The following is a 21550-nucleotide window of genomic DNA, read 5'->3' as shown; positions in this document are numbered from 1 at the left end:
AACTAGGGTTGTAACTTAGCAATCAATAATAATAATAATAATAATAATAATAATAATAATAATAATAATAATAATAATAATAAAACAGTTTCGTTTTATGCCAAGAAGAGGAACGACAGATGAAGTGTTTGCCCTTAGACAGATGATGGGAAAAATCGAGAAATGCAGAAAAGGGTTGATATGGAAGGTGTATATTTACGAGTAAAGGGAACACGAGAGAAGTAGACGAGGTTTGTCCAGTATGGATCAAAACCGCAGTAATGGGTTAACAGAATGGTTACCAGCTAAAGTTGGCTTACATTAGGGATCTACTTCAAGTACATATCTTTTTTTTATGATGCCAGATATGTAATAGTCAATCAATCAATATTTTTTTGCCCGATTATGGATATGCTATCTTAAGGAATAAGAGATCTACTCCCCTGGTGTATGATGTTTGTTGACACATTGTGTTATGTAGCACCAACAAAGGGGTAGTGTAAGCAAAGCTAGAAATGGAGGAAGGTACTGAAGACAGAGGATTTAAGATTAGTAGAAAGAAGACTTGAATAATTAAGCCTTAAATGGAGATCTTGCCTCCAAGATAAGTATGGAAAAGGCAAGGTTGAACAGAGTTGATAACTAAGGGTATATTTGCTCAACAATAGCTAATGATGGAAATCTGAATATAGAAATAACACAGCAGAATGAATGAATAAATTAGAGAAATATGTCAGGTTAAAAAAAAGGAGGGGCTTATAAAGGGAAGTGGTGAATCCAGCTTTGAAACCTGGTAGTAGTCAGAAACAACAACCCACATATAAGTGGCAAAAGATGCAGAGAAAGAAGAAATATATAAATTATATATGAATATATGTTTTATATATATACATAAACTTGTGCATATGTATAATATATAATACATATAGGCCTATATAATGTAACATATATATAATATATATTGATATACATAAAATAGATTATATATATAATATATATATATATATATATATATATATATGTGTGTGTGTGTGTACGCGCGCGCGCGCGCAAGCATATGTATGAGTTTATGTAGGGTTAACGTGCATACTAACTTTGCCCTAAATGATTGATGAACGTACGTTGGCAATAAACTCTACTGAGAAAGATTCACATACCAAATGAGAATATTAATTTGTTACAAACCAAGAGAACTTAATTCATTGATTATTTTTCCTGGAACTGAATGTCCTCCGAGGGGTTATGATGTAATATTTCATAACTTTTTTTTCTAATATTCTGGTTCTTCCAAATCATTTAAGTCTTGTAAAGAGACAATGGAACATATTGCATGCACGAGTTCCCCCATCTTGCCCTGAAAGCATATAGGTATTTCACAGCAGGTTGCGCTGGTGTCTAGTTAAGACTGGGGTAAATTCCGTAAGAGTACTCTGCTCTTTTGGCAATGGATATGAGAGAGAGAGAGAGAGAGAGAGAGAGAGAGAGAGAGAGAGAGAGAGAGAGAGAGAGAGAGAGAGAGAGAGTTACAAGGATTTTGGATGTTTCAAAGACTTATTAGTCCATCCGCGGAGACCACATTATATTTTGCCTTAGGTTAAAGTGAATGTTTGTTTTTTAAAGTTTACATGAATTTGTCTTCCTTATTCTTATATTTCTTTACCGTATTACAGTTCACCGATCCACTGAGAGAGAGAGAGAGAGAGAGAGAGAGAGAGAGAGAGAGAGAGAGAGAGAGAGTTACAAGGATTTTGGATGTCTCAAAGACTTATTAGTCCATCCGCGGAGACCACATTATATTTTGCCCTTGGTTAAAGCGAATGTTTGTTTTTTTAAAGTTTTTATGATCTTGTCTAACTTATTCTTATATTCCTTTACCGTATTACGGTTCACTAATCCACAGAGAGAGAGAGAGAGAGAGAGAGAGAGAGAGAGAGAGAGAGAGAGAGAGAGAGAGCAAACTACAAACCACCAAGATGCTATTTAACCACGAAGTCTTAATGTTGGAAGTAACAGGTTTCGGAAACATGTTTACAAATATTACGGCGTTGGTCGGGAAGCTCCTGACAACACGTTCATTATCGTTTAAAGAGTGATCAGGAGATTGTGAAGTTAAAAAGAATATGAAAGTGAACGTACTCTACATTGGAGAGGGAAAGTGAAAGGGTTTTTCATCTCGGTATATGGACTGTATTGGTTATTTATTGTTATACATTAAAATCAATAGCAAAGATTGCCCTACTGTTGGAAAACTTTAAAACTTTTGATAGATGATTTTTAAACTGGGGGAAGAGTAAACTGATTAAGACTATAATTGAGGGGGAATTTATCCTTTATAATAAGAAGAAAGTGGATATATATATATATATATATATATATATATATATATATATATATATATATATATATATATATATATATATATATATATATATATATGTGTGTGTGTGTGTGTGTGTGTGTGTGTGTGTGTGTGTGTGTGTGTAAGAATGTAAGTAAGAATGTATTCTTTCCTGTCATGCTGAGCGGCATTGCCAGACGTATAACTACCATCTCTCCCAGTCCCTCTGGTGAAGGGGAGAATGGGTAGTCATACCCTGGTGAGAGGGGGGTACCATGATATGCACACTGAAACCGAAACTGCCGTGTGGTAGTTAGGAAAAGGGGGAGGGGTGGGATGAATCAAATGTGTGTGCGCGCGCGCGTTCGTTCAAGTGCGTATCAAGATATTTACTCATCGTTCTGACGGGTCGCGTACACCAGTAGAATCAGAAAAGTGAAGGGAAACTGTAGTTTCATGAGAAATGTACAAAGGATAGCTTATTCATTTAACACCAAGCCTATTCCTCTTACAGGAAGTAGATTTAATATTCAAACTAATTCAAAAACCTACACAGAATTATCAACAGCAGCGTGTCGAAGAAATCCTACGTGTACTGCATTATTTACCAATGTCTTTATTACGCTACCAGATTATAAAAGAACTCCTGTTTAATATATCAACTGCACTATACTGTATAGGCCTATCCGGTTTTTCTGTCTTTCCTTCCTAACGTTGTTAAACCCTTTCGCAGCCCATATTACTCAAATTCTTCCTAATGTCCACACCATATCGAAGGAAGATTCGTCCAATTGATTACACTGATCTTTTCAACATTTAAAGGTCGCTCATGAATGGCTGAGGCAATGGGCAGTGGCAATCCCCTAGAGACTGATCATATATACATATGAAGCGCCCAATCCACCTTCTACTCAAGCTAGGGACAGAAAGGGCCAGGCAATGGCTGCTGGTAACTAAAAGGGTAGACCTATAAGCTCCCCAAACACACCACCTTTGCTCACAAGGACGCTAATGCTGCAGACACTACAAGACACTATCGAGCATGATAGGGACTTTTCCAAAAGACATATTTTTTCACCATTTCGGTTCGTCGTACACAGCATAAAAAAAGAAACTGTTCACGCGGATAGATTAAATCTTTTCTATTAGCATTCAACATCCAATTGTACTTCCACAAGGTACTCAGAAAATCCTTCATTCATTCCCACCAAACCTCTGAACTCACCCTGCTACCTTGTTTGTCTCTTCAACAACTCTCATATTCTCTCAAAAGCTACATTTGATTAAAATTAATTATACGTCTAAACTGCTATTCTTCCCGAATTCCAATAACCTTCAGAATTATACAATCTTATTGTTTGTTCTTGCAAATACTTTCATCTGCTTCCACTATTCTGCAATTTTGATTCATTATATGTAATTAGGGCTGCATCATTAGCAAACAGATTCACATTCTATTAATAGCTCATTTCCTTCAGACCGCTACTTCACGACTACATCTGCTAAATTAATCCATCACTCCACAGATATAAAACAGCCGTGGAGTCATCACACAGTTTTTACTCTTTCACATCAAACTACCGATTTCTCTCTCTCTCTCTCTCTCTCTCTCTCTCTCTCTCTCTCTCTCTCTCTCTCTCTCTCAACGTGGCGAAAGGGTTTATGTATCATGATCAGCAAAACTGTACTAGTTACGGCCACCATTACTAGGTTGATTTGCTGTGAGCGATCAGACTAAAATCTCCCACCATCACCAATCCGTACTGGTAAGCGCGGTGATGAGAATGGTTAAAACCCAGACATGAATAAAGACATGCCTTAGGCCTTTGTCGTGCAGTGGACTAGAAATAGCTGAATTTGTTATTTATCAGTTTGTATACATACTTGTGTATTCCTATTCATATATATACATGCATATGTGGGTCATACTTACATTTCTAAAGTTCCCTCGCTGCCCTACATAACAAGAAGTGTCTCAACATATGCAGCTCCTTCCTCGGTATGAAATTCCACCCCTTGGTGTCGGACAGAGCTCATCCTACAAGATGGCATCACTCGCATGAGCGTCTTTTAACCTACCGTATAAAAAACGAGAATAAATGTGAGAAGGAGGAAATAGGATCTGAACAATGAACAATGAAATTGTTCTCAACATTGAGAAACTCCAAGTGAAAATATCAAGAAATAGAGAAGCATTATTAAATTGAATTCTTTCCAAAGAGATACGATTGTCATTTTTCTATCCTTTTGGTCTGTTTCTTTCAAGTTTTGCATTATTTCCATATTTATTTTCTGTTATGTGTAAAAGAGTATGTGAATAAAATAAGATGAATTTGTTACTTCATTTATATTCAACATTAAATTCAGTGAACTAAATTTTTCCAAATGTTCTACAATACTTTTGTTTCTCATCTAAATCTTACATTACAACATATTAGAATAATAAATTATTGTCGTTATGTGCGTATCTACATACAGGTGACAAATGCCACCAACTGCATTATGAAAAACCTACCAGAAGAAAGAATAAAGAATAAATCTAATAAACGAAAGGGTTGTACCTACATATAGACCACTTACAGAAGTGTTATCCTGATACTTCTAGGCTACCAGTAATATTGCTGTTGCTACCGAATAGCATCACGGTCATTTTCTATTTACTGAAAATGACAATATAAGTTAGGATTAACTTCAATTTATTATTATTATTATTATTATTATTATTATTATTATTACTTGCTAAGCTGCAACCCTAATTGGAAAAGCAGGATGCTATAGGCACAGGGGCTCCAATGGGGAAAATAGCCCAGTGAGGAGAGGAAAATAGGAAAGTAAAATATTCTAAGAAAAGTAACATTAAAATAAATATCTATATACAGTAAACTATAAAATCTTCAACAAAACAAGAGGAAGAGAAATAAGATAGAATACTGTGCTCCATTATACCTTCAAACAAGAGAACTCTAACCCAAGACACTGGAAGACCATGGTACAGAGGCTATGACACTACCCAAGACTAGAGAACAATGGTTTGATTTTAGAGTGTCCTACTCCTAGAAGAGCTGCTTAATTCAACATAGCTAAAGTCTCTCTTCTACACTTACCAAGAGGAAAGTAGCCACTGAACAATTACAGTGTAGTAACCCTTTGAGTGAAGGAAAATTGTTTGGTAATCTGTGTTGTCACGTGTATGAGGACAGAGGAGAATTTGTAAAGAATAGGCCAGATTATTCAGTGCGAGCGTGTAGGTAAGGAGAAAATGAGTCGTAATCAGAGAAAAGGATCCAATGTATTAGTCTGGCCAGTCTAAAGGACCCCATAACCCTCTCGCGGTAGTATCTCAACGGGTGGTTGGTGCCCTACTAAGAATAAAAAAGACTTCGTATGTTGCTGTGTAACTATGATCATCAAATCAAGTTCACCTTGGTCAAGACCACTGTTCAGTGTTGAGGCGCTTCTAAGTTCCGATCGTTCGATTAGCGTCAAGAACTTTCTACTCTTCACAATCTGGACTAGAACCACGGCCACCCAGGGCCGTTTAGGTTTAGGTGGCTCTGCGGCCACCTATGGAGGGTTCGTGGCAACTTTCATAATTAGAGCCTTTGGTTTTTTTTTTTCCATACATTTGCATTTTGTTTTAAAGGAAATTTGCGCTGACGACTATTTCAATCCTTACTGTTTATAGGAATGTTTCAACATTTTTCTTAATAGACAGTTGTCAATAATTACTTTAACCTTAAGGATATATATTATTTTTCAAATTCCATCATCTATCAAATTACCAAAGGAAACCGAAATTTAGGAGAGATCATTAGGTGTTAGTCTAATATTTCTTACGGAACATTATAGCTAATAATAATTGAATCGTTGTTCAAACTTGGGATAATTAATGGAGTGACCCGGGCTCGAATTAAGCAGAAACAGCGCAATATCAACTGGTTCAGTTAAACATATTGTGCCTCTGATAGTGCATTTTCCAATCTCTTGTGTACTAACATTACCTCATAATTAGAAGATCAATATATCTTACGATTATATTATGTGCCTGCACCCACACACTAATAAAAGAAATGGTCCTTTGATTAATGCCACTTTTAACTTTTACGATTCATTAAACCCATTTTCTCTTTCATACTTGTATCGGAGATTCCAATTTAATTAGGTAATCATACAAGTTAATATTAATTCACGCAGTTCTATACAGATTTGGTATAACTTATCTTGTAAATCATTGTCGGCAGTTATTACGGCAGTATGGAGGTTAAGATATAACAGATTTGATAACCTGGTCACCCCACGGTCTAGGACTCTAGGTAGTATACCTAGACCGTGCCAACCCCAAACCTAATTCCAGTATTACTTAGTTTCATATTTAATTTTGCAAGGGAACGTCTACTGTGCTCTAATATATTCAGAGTGAATAGGCTAAAGATCCGATTCTAAGTCAATTGAAAATAATAGCCTCATAGCCGAGAGTTAATTAAAGAAATTTTCCGATGCACAAAGTTAAAAGTACCTTTACACTTACAAATACGTTTCCATTTGTCTCTACTTATCTACTTTTCTACGTACCTACTAGCCCTTTCAAATATCTCTTCAACCGGCTCACCTCAGAGAGAGAGAGAGAGAGAGAGAGAGAGAGAGAGAGAGAGAGAGAGAGAGAGAGAGAGAGAGAAATGTGGAATAGCGCATGTATAGAACTGTATACTATGGTATACACGAGTAAATTTGTGTGGATACTTCAACTGTGTGAATATGCCTGCAAATGTCGTGTGCGAGTACACACTAGGCCTACATCAATTGCGAGTATTTATGAACAAGAAATATATATTCACATGCGTTTTATGCGTAAACTAGCATACGTCTAGTAGATCTACCTTATTACGCATGCATCTTCACCCAGCATCTATGTTCCCTAAAGATGCAAACACTTTTAGGTGCGTCATTGAGCGCAAATGGGAGAAATAGCGTCGGGTAGAATTTCAACCCTCAAGTGGCAACACTCTCTTTCTGCTCAAGGGGGTACTTCAAGATGATAAAAAGCGTAGGGATGAAATGGAGAAAGTTACCGCGAACAAGCCGACAAGGGGGTGAAGTTGGGCTTTTGATTACCTACGATGCCTGGGAAGCATCTAATATTAGGTTATTTGATTTGAAGTGCGTACGTATATTATGACTACTAAGCTTTTTAGTTATGATTACACATACGTACAAGATAAAAGATAATATATAGGATAATGTGATAAGTTTAATATGTGATTTAAAGGGTCTTATGTTTACATACATACATAAAATAAAGTTAAATATAATTTTGATAAGTTTATTGTTGATAAATTGAGATGCAGCCGCAACACAAGAAACATAACGCACAGGTATACAAGAGGAAGGATATGATAGTGAAGAAGGAGAGAGAGAGAGAGAGAGAGAGAGAGAGAGAGAGAGAGAGAGAGAGAGAGAGAGAGAGAGGCATAATACAAACGGGTACAAGGGTTGGTAAAAGGTTCAGGGAGACTGAAAAAAAAATAAGAGGTTCTGTAGAAAATTAAATACCAAGAAAGATTTTACAATAAAAGACTGAGAAAAATAAAAAGTGCAAATTGAGTAATACAGTTTGACTCTTATGGAGTAAGAGTTTCTTAGAATACAGAAGATAAAAAGCAAAGTTCGAGAATGCTTGAAAAAAAAAATCTCAGGCCATTACGAAGAGAATCTGAAGGTTATACAGTAGTATGGAATGACAAGGTAATTCAGAGGGCTACAAGCGAGTTGCTGTTGTGTGGTGGTAACCGTGCTGCTATTGGCATACCACAGTTTACGAAGTAGGCCTATGTTTGGATGGGTAAAAGGAATAGGCTAGGGGGAGGAGTGATGTTTCTATTGCTTAAAGTTACATACGAGGCTGGCAACCAAGATTTTTAGAGGAATAATATTGCGTATCTTATCAGCGTATGTGTAGCCTTTGGCAGGCTTACCACTGAGTAGATATTATGAGGATTGTACGGGTTTAGACTTCATTAAAGACTCTTATTTTACAAATTTACATATATGTAAAATTTCCTTTCTTAGACTTATCATCACTCGATCCATTCAGATATTAAACAGCCATGAAGACAACGAATTTATCTATTCACTTTTGCCATATACATATTCTAACAGGCGGCACTTTTCCATGAATTTAAAAATTGCCTTTAAAAGCATGAATTCCGCACATTCCTAACAATCAAACAACGTCTATGCAATTCATTCCAATGGAAGTTTTCATTTTTTTACATTGTTTTCCTTAACAACTCTTTCCTTTTACTTTTAAAAACTTTTCGAATATAAGATTATGTAAATACTTTAACCACACACTCTCACTGCAGACCAAGTGGGGTGTTTTCGTACCGGGAAACATCAGTCGACATAGTTAACTGGGCTTCTAATACCTCGTTAAAACACACTTTTGAATTTCCCTAGCCAAGATTTCAATCATTTGTCCTTTTTCTCTCTAAATCTAACCATGGTTCTTCCCTGATATAAGCAGTGGCGTTATGTCCTTGTAATTTTTTGTCACCTGTATTACTCTATTTTATAGAAATAAGATACTACTGCTCTCACACGCTCATTTAGAAACTTTCCATGGTTCAGACTTAGCCTACAAATACTGGTCAGCTACTGCCACACAATCTCCATACCACCATAGTACTGAAGCACCTCACTTCAAATACTACAAACTCTAGCCTTATTCCCACATTACTTCCTAAATCAGACATTTTCTAAGTTAGTTTCGAAGGTCTACCAATTTTCTCCCCATAACTTAGTCTGTCTTGCCTGTATCTTCCACATTAGACCAAGTCTTTAGGATACTCCATTGGCAAGGGACAGTATTTGGAATTTACTTAAATATAATCTCGACATGGTATCTTTCATTCAGCGATTCATTTGAGCATTAACCTATTTACATTTGATTCATTGCGCAAGAAATCCATATTTTTCTTAAAAGTTCTTGGACACCTTCTCCCATCTATTCCTATCAACTTCTTTTGTAACCTCTCCACCGATCTGATCTGCGCTTTTCCCATGCACCTGCATCTTCGAGTCATAAATTTTCCTTCATTAAACTTTAATTTTCCAAGCACTCATTGGTAAAGCCCGTTGTGGTGGCCTATAGGAAAACGTCCCTGCCTGGGGTTAGAGTCCTGGTCAGGCTCTTTAATTTCTTGTAGTGTCTGCAACCTTACCATCCTTATGAGCTAAGGGGAAGCCTATTGGTCTACCTGCCGAGTCATCAACAGCCATTGCCTGGCCCTCCATGGTCATAGCTTGGGTGGAGAGGGGTCTTGGGGGCTGATCTTATGTATATATGGTCAGTCTCTAGGTCACTGCTAGCTAGAGTATTGTAACAGTCACTTGCCTGTGCCATTCATGAGCGTCCTTTATCCCTCAAAGTCCTTAAACATCTTTTATAAGCATATATACACAAGTAGTTCTCCAAATACTACTAATACTACTTGCTAAGCTACAACCCTAGTTAAAAAGCCGGATGCTATAAGCCCAGTGGCTCCAACAGGGAAAATAACCTAGTGATGAAAGGAAACCAGGAAAAATTAAATGTTTCAAGAACAGTAACAACATTAACATAATTATTTCCTATATAAACCATGGAAACTTACACAAAATATGAGGAAGAAAAATAAGGTAGAATAATATGCCCATGTGTGCCCTCAAGCAAGAAAACACAGTATGAATTATATCCTATCCAAAATCTCCCTTATATCTATTTCCTATTTAACCATGAAAACTACACAAAATAAGAGGAAGAGAAGTAAGGTATAATAATGTGCCTATGTGTGCCCTCAAGCAAGAGAACACAGTATGAATTATATCCTATCCAAAATCTTCCTTATATCTCTCATAATCCTACTGTTATTTTTGCCTGGATATTACAGAATAAGGGACTTCCCACTGTCACCATGAGGGGCGTTCCCCTTTCCCCTTTAACTTCGGAATTTGGTCTTGACTTATATATCATTGAGCAGTACCTGTCGGCTAAATATAGTCCTGAAGGCACACAACATCCGGGAGGGGACTGACTGTCTCGCAGGCACACGAGAGGGCAAGCAGATTGCTTGGAGATGAGGGGTGACATTGTTTAGAGGAATATTTCCATAGTGCCGATGGAAGGAGCTGGATTACATATGTGTGTATATATATATATATATATATATATATATATATATATATATATATATATATATATATATATATATATACACTAATGGATGTATACATATATATAATGCATATGTACTGTATATATAGATACATGCATATATATATATATATATATATATATATATATATATATATATATATATATATATATATATATATATATATATATATATATATATATATATATATACACTAATGGATGTATACATATATATAATGCATATGTACTGTATATATAGATACATGCATATATATATATATATATATATATATATATATATATATATATATATATGTGTGTGTGTATATAAGTATATGTATATGTATATACAGTATATATGTATATATATATGTATATGTATATATATGTATATGTATATATATGCATATGTATATATATGTATATATATATATATATATATATATATATATATATATATATATATATATATATATATATATATATATATTTAAACAGAAGAAAAACGACATATTAATGTCGTTTTTCCTCTTTTTAAAGGTCTAAAAGGAAACATTAATTTGACCTAAACTAAACAAAATTGGTGGTCCCGATTTTTAAAAAATGTTACCAACATTCTAATAGATTGTTATAAGAAAATTACATACTCTATATGGAACCACCAATCACAGATATTAAAAAAACAAATTGTTAAATATGATTTTGTTTCAAAGTCGAGAGCCATTTATTTAATTCAAACCAGGAAGAGCTGAAGACAGTCTCTCCAGTGACCCAAGTCGACATTTTGACAGCTACGAATAAGCAGAGATCAAATAATCCGATTACAGAGAATTGCGCTTCAAAAAGAGAATTTCTCTCTCTCTCTCTCTCTCTCTCTCTCTCTCTCTCTCTCTCTCTCTCTCTCTCTCTCTCTCTCTCTCTCTCTCTCAAAGAAATATTACAGAAAATTGTAATATTCGAAATGAAATTTAACGAAGTTTAATGTGGATAGTTTGTTTCCCTGCAGGTGGTTTCTTAAATAGGATTAGAGTTAGGTTTAATTACATCTGCTTTAAATTCTTGACTAAAAAAAAAATACGACTTATCTAACAGAACGGAACAAAATTACATTATTGGTTTATTACTCAACTCTCAATGGAGAAATAAAACTAACAAGACATGGTATCTTAATCGCCTATTACTCTACCCTTTTTTTTTTCTTTTTTTTTTTTGTGCAAGAGAATCTTCATTAATTGCCACTAAAAATTTAGTACAAAAACTTATGTCGAGACACAGAATTTCTCTGTTGTTAAAATGACTTATTCAATTGATTTAAGCTATTGACTGATTCAAATAAAAAAATAATAAAACTAATACTAACCTGAGATCAATACAATTCATTTATCAAAAGATACCAAATTTATCAAGTATAACAATTTTGTCAGGAAATTTCTAAAATATCTGAAAGTCACCTCTAAGAAAAACGTCATTTCGTTTTCATTCCCAAATAAAGATCAGACAAACGAAGAAAATAATGAAGGAATTAAACGAGTTTCTATAAATATCACGTTACAAGAAGGATTATTATGCTCATTTACAACAGATACCAAAAATATAAAGTTGAAATACTACCGCGAGAGAGGTATGGGGTCCTTTGACTGGCCAGACAGTACTACCTAGGATCCTTCTTTCTCGTTACTTACTTACTTGTTTTGGGTTTAAATCCAACCCTCCACTGAAGTCGAGTGAACTACTTCTCGGGCGGGTCCATATTAATCATCTAACGAAACATTTTCATTATAACTTATATAATTCTTTGATTGTAGCATCTTCCAAATCATATGATCTTGTGAAAAGTAATGTCTTTTCAATTGCTCCCTTTAGGTCTTTCATTTCAGTTGGCAGTTTATTATAATGTCTAGGCGCACAGTAGCTAAAAGCCCTTTCACCGAATTTACTATTTGTTCTTGTTTCAGATAGCCTATGTTTGTCACTCGTGTGTCTTATGTTAACATTTGTTTCTAGTTCTAATTTATTCAGGCATTCTTTTAGATATTTTGGTTCATTTTGGTTCAGTATCTTAAACGTTAGTAAGAGTAGCTTGTATTCAATTCTCGCTTTTACCGGTAGCCAGTGTAATTTAATTAGTGCAGGGGTAACTCTTTCCCTATTGTGTAGTCCTTTTATTAATCTTTAGTATGACGTTGTTGTTTTTGTTTACTATAACTAGATCTAGTATATGATTAGACTGAGCTGTTGGTTTAGACACTATGTTTTCAAGGTTGTGGTTGTCAATTACTTTCCCTTTGCCTACACATACACCAAATAGTCTGGCCTATTCTCTAAAGATTCTCCTCTGTCCTCATAAACCTGACAACACTGAGATTACCAAACAATTCCTCTTCATCCAAGGGGTTAGCTACTGCACTGTAATTGTTCAGGGGCTACTTTCATCTTGGTAAGGGTAGAAGAGACTCTTAAGAAATGGTAGGCAGCTCTTCTAGGAGAAGGACACTCCAAAATCAAACCATTGTTCTGTAATCTCGGGTAGTGCCATAGTCTTTGTACCATGGACTTCCACAGTCTTGGGTTAGAGTTCTCTTGCTCGGACATAGCCTACTATTCTATGGAATTTCTCTGTTTGTTTTGTTAGTTTTTATAGTTCTAAAGGAAATATTTATTTTAATGTTACGGTTCTTAAAATATTTTATTTTTCCTCGTTTCCTTTCCTCGCCGGGCTATTTTCCCTGTTAGGGCCCCTGGGTTTATAGCATCCTGCTTTTCCAACTAGGGTTGTAGCTTAGCAAGTAATAATAATAATAGTAAAATAATAATAATAATAATAATAATAATAATAATAATAATAATAATAATAATAATAATAATAATAATAATAATAAGAGTTTCGTCAATTAAATTTTTAAAAATAATCACCAATAAGAAAAACGTCCCTCTGCTTTCAAATCGGGCAAAGGAAGAAAACAATGAAGGAAAAGGATAAGATTCAATAACTCCATCTAGCTTCAAGAAGGATAATTATGCTACACATACGAAACCGACGCTGGACATGGGTGACTTCAGGGTACGTCCATTAAAATGATGCAACAGAGAAGCACAATAAGTACGAAAATAGTCTATTCAATTGTAACTTGAAGATAACTTAGAAATTTATCTCTCTCTCTCTCTCTATCTCTCTCTCTCTCTTTGTACCTTGTAGCAGGTAACGCTGTTCAGCAAATGAGAATCTGTTGGCAACGCTGGGTGTAAAAGGACGTGGCTGAGATTATATATATATATATATATATATATATATATATATATATATATATATATATATATATATATATATATATATATATATATATATATATAAACTTTAAAAAGTGCCGTATAGAAAACAAATAACTGCACCAAGTAAATTAATAAAAATGCTTTTGATCACGTGATTACAAGTTCATATGTTTTGCTTTACAGGCAGCGTTGCAAGTAATTTCCCTCTTATGCTAAAAGCAGCGTTACCTGCTACAATGTACAGCAGTCGGACACTTCTCTATCTTCCAGTGAAATGTACTGGAATTAATAAAGCCAGAACTGTACAATTATTGGGAACAGCGAGTACATTTTAGTAGGTCTAACCACTACATATTTGAAGTATCATACATACCTACTGCACATGTGCATATACATACACATGACCTAAGCCAGCGATCTAAAAGAATGGGAATTTAATATCTATCAGAACTTGCTTAACCAGTCTTCGAGAGATAAAAAAAAGGCATTTTGATAGCAATTTTAGTTACCATTATGAATATGTTAGACGTGCACAATTAAAGGCTTAGTTCGTGGTGTTGTTAAGTGCCTCGTTCTTTCCAGTTATTCTTAGGCAACGTATTTCGTATTGTTCTCCAAAGCCACATCGTATCTTCGATTTTCGATGACTTGGTCCTCATTATTATTCTTCTTCTTCTTTGTCTACATCTTTTCCCACTTCAATGTGGGGTCGATGTATTTGGCCAGCTTTCTCCATCTACCTCTGTCCCACACCTCATCACCGGTTAATCCCTTTGATCGAAGGTCATCCTTGATCCTCATTATTCTAAAAACACTTAATTTCTTATGGTTGTTCCATAGCGACGTATTGAAAATTCAGAACCTTATTTATGAATAGTTATTACAACTGCATATTTTTTCATTATTATCCAACTAGTGTACTTGACCCATAAAAAATGACTGCTAAATATTTAGGTAGATTTGCACACACAAGCACTGCTCTCTCACTAGGGTACGACTACTCTCTCTCCCCCTATCCGAGGGACGGGAAGAGCTGGGCGTGAACGAAAAGTAAATGTTTTTATGTTGAACAGGCTTACATAAGTCCTTTAATAGTTTATATATCAAATATCTGTTTTAATGTTGGCAATGCTTTTAAAATTTTTTGATTTTTCATTACATCTTATATCGTTTATTTCCTTATTTCCTCTCCTCACTGGGCTATTTTTCTCTGTTATAGCCCTTTGGCTTATAGCATCTTGCTTCTCCAACTAGGGTTATAGCTTAGCTAGTAATAATAATAATAATAATAATCACTTGCTCCATATCATATATAGGAGAGGGAGTGACTAGCATTTTTTTTTATTTGCTGTTCTCGTTGCTATGGTATACGGGCCAGTAAAACCTGTTGTGTTTTTTTAACAACCTTCAAGTGCAAATTCCGCTGACGTAATCCGCAGGTACTTACTTCAGGCAACGCCGGAAGGAACCTGTTTGAGAAGGTCCAGGTACCAGTGACGTCATAAGTCCGGCCTCGTCAACTCCAAGACTTTAGTACCTGTGACCGCAGTCCAAGTGTACGGGGGGGGGGGGGGGGCATGTACCATATGCATAATATAGTGGAATAAAAAGGGACTTTTTTACTTTATCTTAAGAGATATTAAAATTAATATCGCTATGTATTTAGCTTGGAATTGATCTATATACATGATAAAACATATCTGGGTATACAAACATTCAAATGTTCAAACTTGCAGGAAATGTTTTAAGATGTTGAACAGGCTGACATAAGTTTTTTTTTTTTCGTGTATATATGAAAGATACATTTTTAATTTTGTTGGAGTTCTTTAGAATATCTTATTTTTACTTTTCCTCAATGGGCTACTGTTCCCTGTTGGAGCCCTTGGGCTTGTAACATCCTGATTTTCTACCCAAGGTTTGTAGCTTCGCTAATGATGATGATGTATATTATACTAATTAAATATGATATAATTATATATATTATATATATATATATATATATATATGAGATATGAGATGAGATATGAGATTATATTATATTATATTATATATTATATATTATATTATATAGATAGATATATATAGATAGATATATATAGATAGATAGATGGAGATATGTATAATATATATATAATATATAATATACATATATAATATATATAATATATATATTATATTATATTATATAGATAGATATATATAGATAGATAGATGGAGATATGTATAATATATATATAATATATAATATACATATATAATATATATAATATATAAATAATATATTATATAACATATATATATATAATATATTATGTATATAACATATATATTAAATAACATATATATATATATATATATATATATATATATATATATATATATATATATATATATATATATATATTATATAATGTTATATACATAATATATAATTTATATATATATATATATATATATATATATATAATGATATATAATAAATATATATATATAATTTATATAATATAAATATAACATTATATAATATATAATATATAATATATATAATATATATATATATATATAATATAATATATATATATATATTTATATATATATATTATATATATATATATATATATATACATATATATTATATATAAATATATATATATAATACAATATCTAAATATATATTATACGTATCTAAATATATAAGATTTAATATATATATATATATATATATATATATATATATACTATATATATATATATATATATATATATATATATATATATATATATATATATATATATATATATATATATATATATATATAATATATATATATATATATATATAATATATATATATATATATATTATATATACAAAATACATATGCATATATATTACATATAATATATATAATCCATAAATAGAATATTGAATATCTAAGAAGTTTGAAATCCCACACGTCACCTGGAAAGAGATGCAGAATCCGATAGTTTATCTGATGTATTTCTCAAGCAATGCATTTACATCCGTCATCCCCCTGACCCTTATTTACACGTTATATTAGCATTCACGTTCCCTTAAAATGATGGCAGCCATCTCTCTCCCCCTTTCCCTCCAAACACATTCTCAATTTCTCACCTCCTTTCGCTGACTTTGACAGATATGCAAGGGTAAGTCAGTTGGGCGCGCTTCGCTTATTTGCTCACTGGCTTACGAGGTACATGGGTATAGACTGCTAGAGAGAGAGAGAGAGAGAGAGAGAGAGAGAGAGAGAGAGAGAGGAGAGAGAGAGAGAGAGAGAGAGAGAGAGAGAGAGAGGTTAAAAGGATTTTGGACGTCTCAAAGACTTACTGGTCCATCCGCGGAGACTCCCTTACATTTTGCCCTTGGTTTAAAGCGAATGTTTGTTTTTAAAGTTTTTATGATTTTGACTACCTTACTCTTATATTCCTTTGCCGTATTACTGTTAACTACATCCACACACACACACACAGAGAGAGAGAGAGAGAGAGAGAGAGAGAGAGAGAGAGAGAGAGAGAGAGAGAGAGAGGAGTGTTACAAGGATTTTGGAGGTCTCAAAAACATTTTGGTCCATCCGACGGAGACTCCATTTGCTCTTGGGTAGAGCGAGTTGGATTTTTTCGAATTTTTATGACTAACTTATTTTTTAATTCGTTTACCGTATTACTGTTCACTTACATCCACAGAGAGAGAGAGAGAGAGAGAGAGAGAGAGAGAGAGAGAGGAGAGAGAGAGAGAGAGATATCTTTTGAATGATTAAATTTTGCTTTAACATCAAAACCTTTACTATTTTCAGTTTAAAAGTCCGTTATATATCTAAGATATAACACCTGTGTCACTACTTTCTATTAATCATCAATAATTCAAGCTACAACTTAAACTCCTACGCTACTCATGGTTTGTATTTTAAAGAGCTTAAATTTTTTTTGGCCGAATTATATGCTAAAAATCACCTCCCGAAAGTAATTACACATATATTTTGACTGACCAAGAGCTAACTAATCGAATTCAATCTCTAACCATGTTTCTAGATCACTGCACTTATCACCACGCTAGCCAGTGCGGTTGGTGATGTTGGGAGATTTTGCCTGATCGCTCACAACAAACCAACCTAGTATGGGTGACCCAGACTATACAGCTATACTGATCAAAGCGATACGCAAACCCTCTTCAACCATGTTAAGGTAACTTCACCCAGAAAGGGGGGAATGCAGTCTATTCTTTTTAGTGAGGCAGATTTTGCACCGACCCAATATACAACTATACTGATCAAGGCGATATACAAACCCTTTTCAACCATGTTAAGGTAACTTCACTCAGAAAGGGAATATAATCTTAATTCTTTTTAGCAAGGCAGATTTGCACCGACTCGCAGGAGTGCCCTTTTAGCTCTGAAAAGTTTCCTGATCGCTGATTGGTTGGACAAGATAATTTTAACCAATAAGATGGCAGGAAACTTTTCCGAGCTAAATGGGCACTGTTACGATTCGGTGCAAATGCACCTCATTAAAAAAATGAGTATAGTCATACACCCATAGATAAATTAATCCCTTTTACAGCTTTATTTGAAGTAAAGAGGACAATTTTGAAAGGAGTCACCAACGTGTCCCAATTTGTGAGGATTATAGCTTATCCTGGCGGCTTTCAACTTTGGAAGGGGTAATAGCAACGACCAAAAAAAAAAAAAATGGTTTTTTCTACAAGTTGAAAACTGTCTTTTGAAAATTTAACGCTAATTAACTCATCAATCATATTTTTAACAAAAGTGAGTGATCAGTAAGCAAGGAATCTTTTGGCATTTCAAACCTGTCATACGAAAAATGTAGGTAAAATTATGGTAAAAAATTTAAAAAAAAAATTTTCGTTCAAATCAATCAATTAGTTAATTTTTGTAATCTCCGTGGGTGGTATTTGGTATTACTAGTTTACCCGCTGTAATCATACCCCTAAAATAAATCCTTGAAGTATTGTCATTATCCAGTAGCCTAATATAATAAAAAAATGACAAATTTTCCTAAAATATTCTAATAATTATACTATAGAGACATTGTCCTCCACTAGAATAAACGGTTATATATTGCTTTGTAAGACCACCCTCTCTCTCTCTCTCCTCTCTCTCTCTCTCTCTCTCTCTCTCTCCTCTCTCTCTCTCTCTCTCTCTCTCTCTCAACTCTAAACATCGACCTTTATTGAGGGTCCTCTCATAGACTAACAGTGGTAATCTATCTAGGACCAGGTTTTGACAGGTACTTCGGAGCATCGGCCTAAGACTCAGACTCAAGAAGAGCTTGTTGGTGACAAGGGAAAAGGGGGAACTTAGCCATCCTCTCTCTCTCTCTCTCTCTCTCTCTCTCTCTCTCTCTCTCTCTCTCTCCTCTCTCTCAACTCTAGACATCGACCTTTATTAAGGTCCTCTCATACACTAACAGTGGTAATCTATCTAGGACCAGGTTTTGACAGGTACTTCGGAGCATCGGCCTAAAACTCAGACTCAAGAAGAGCTTGTTGGTGACAAGGGAAAAGGGGGGAACTTAGCCATCTCTCTCTCTCTCTCTCTCTCTCTCTCTCTCTCTCTCTCTCTCTCTCTCTCTCAAACTCTAGACATCGACCTTTATTAAGGTCCTCTCATACACTAACAGTGGTAATCTATCTAGGACCAGTTTTGACAGGTACTTCGGAGCATCGGCCTAAAACTCAGACTCAAGAAGAGCTTGTTGGTGACAAGGGAAAAGGGGGAACTTAGCCATCTCTCTCTCTCTCTCTCTCTCTCTCTCTCTCTCTCTCTCTCTCTCTCTCTCAACTCTAGACATCGACCTTTATTAAGGTCCTCTCATACACTAACAGTGGGTAATCTATCTAGGACCAGGTTTTGACAGGTACTTCGGAGCATCGGCCTAAGACTCAGACTCAAGAAGAGCTTGTTGGTGACAAGGGAAAAGGGGGAACTTAGCCATCTCTCTCTCTCTCTCTCTCCTCTCTCTCTCTCTCTCCTCTCTCTCAACTCTAGACATCGACCTTTATTAAGGTCCTCTCATACACTAACAGTGGTAATCTATCTAGGACCAGGTTTTGACAGGTACTTCGGAGCATCGGCCTAAGACTCAGACTCAAGAAGAGCTTGTTGGTGACAAGGGAAAAGGGGGGAACTTAGCCATCTCTCTCTCTCTCTCTCTCTCTCTCTCTCTCTCTCTCAACTCTAGACATCGACCTTTATTAAGGTCCTCTCATACACTAACAGTGGTAATCTATCTAGGGACCAGGTTTTGACAGGTACTTCGGAGCATCGGCCTAAGACTCAGACTCAAGAAGAGCTTGTTGGTGACAAGGGAAAAGGGGGGAACTTAGCCATCTCTCTCTCTCTCTCTCTCTCTCTCTCTCTCTCTCTCTCTCTCTCTCTCTCTCTCTCTCAACTCTAGACAATCGACCTTTATTAAGGTCCTCTCATACACTAACAGTGGTAATCTATCTAGGACCAGGTTTTGACAGGTACTTCGGAGCATCGGCCTAAGACTCAGACTCAAGAAGAGCTTGTTGGTGACAAGGGAAAAAGGGGGAACTTAGCCATCTCTCTCTCTCTCTCTCTCTCCTCTCTCTCTCTCTCTCTCTCTCTCTCTCTCTCTCTCTCAACTCTAGACATCGACCTTTATTAAGGTCCTCTCATACACTAACAGTGGTAATCTATCTAGGACCAGGTTTTGGACAGGTACTTCGGAGCATCGGCCTAAGACTCAGACTCAAGAAGAGCTTGTTGGTGACAAGGGAAAAGGGGGAACTTAGCCATCTCTCTCTCTCTCTCTCTCCTCTCCTCTCTCTCTCTCCTCTCTCCTCTCTCTCTCTCTCTCAACTCTAGACATCGACCTTTATTAAGGTCCCTCTCATACACTAACAGTGGTAATCTATCTAGGACCAGGTTTTGACAGGTACTTCGGAGCATCGGCCTAAGACTCAGACTCAAGAAGAGCTTGTTGGTGACAAGGGAAAAGGGGGAACTTAGCCATGTAGACGAGTGACATTTTGTTATAATGGGTTGGAGAGGGGGAATATTAGAGACACGATAGGAAGACTTATGTGAAAAATGTTGGGTAGGACTGACATGAACTGTCGAAATTATCGTTAATTACAGACTTAACGAAATGTGAAAACGCCAGAAATATCCCGGACAACAACTAGTCGAAAGTTAAAGGATTTTCCTCAGGTTATACGCAATATTGAGAGAGAGAGAGAGAGAGAGAGAGAGAGGAGAGAGAGAGAGAGAGAGAGAGAGAGAGAGAGAGAGGGAGAGAGAGACTTAACGAAATGTGAAAACGCCTGAAATATCCCGGAAAACAACTAGTCGAAAGTAAAACTTAGGATTTTTCCTCAGGTTATACACGAGAGAGAGAGAGAGAGAGAGAGAGAGAGACTTAACGAAATGTGGAAAACGCCAGAAATATCCCGAAAAACAAATAGTCGAAAGTATAACTTAGGATTTTCCGTCAGGTTTTACATAATATTGAGAGAGAGAGAGAGAGAGAGAGAGAGAGAGAGAGAGAGAGAGAGAGAGAGATGAAAACGCCAGAAATATCCCGGGAAACAAATAGTCGAAAGTAAAACTTAGGATTTTCGTCAGGTTTTACAGAAATATTGAGAGAGAGAGAGAGAGAGAGAGAGAGAGAGAGAGAGAGAGAGAGAGAGAGAGAGAGAGAGAGAGAGGCGGGGGCGTTGGTGAGCGAGTGCTATGTTGACAGGCTCAGAAAGGGTGGTGATGGATG

At 35.3% G+C, this 21550-nt stretch overlaps 1 long non-coding RNA gene across 1 annotated transcript in view; it reads right to left on the bottom strand.

Moving 5' to 3' along the window:
• The window catches only part of LOC137617007 (uncharacterized), a 26314-nt gene extending 21927 nt beyond the window's left edge, over positions 1–4387 (bottom strand). Inside the window, exon 1 of the long non-coding RNA XR_011039544.1 lies at positions 4251–4387. This is a non-coding gene — a long non-coding RNA (uncharacterized lncRNA). The remainder of the gene's footprint in view (positions 1–4250) is intronic.
• Positions 4388–21550: the final 17163 nt, after the last annotated feature.

Source organism: Palaemon carinicauda, chromosome 23 (assembly GCF_036898095.1).
Source record: "Palaemon carinicauda isolate YSFRI2023 chromosome 23, ASM3689809v2, whole genome shotgun sequence".
NCBI lineage: Eukaryota > Metazoa > Arthropoda > Malacostraca > Decapoda > Palaemonidae > Palaemon > Palaemon carinicauda.
Note: the sequence above shows the minus strand (reverse complement) of the source record. Positions and strands in the feature narration are given on the sequence as shown.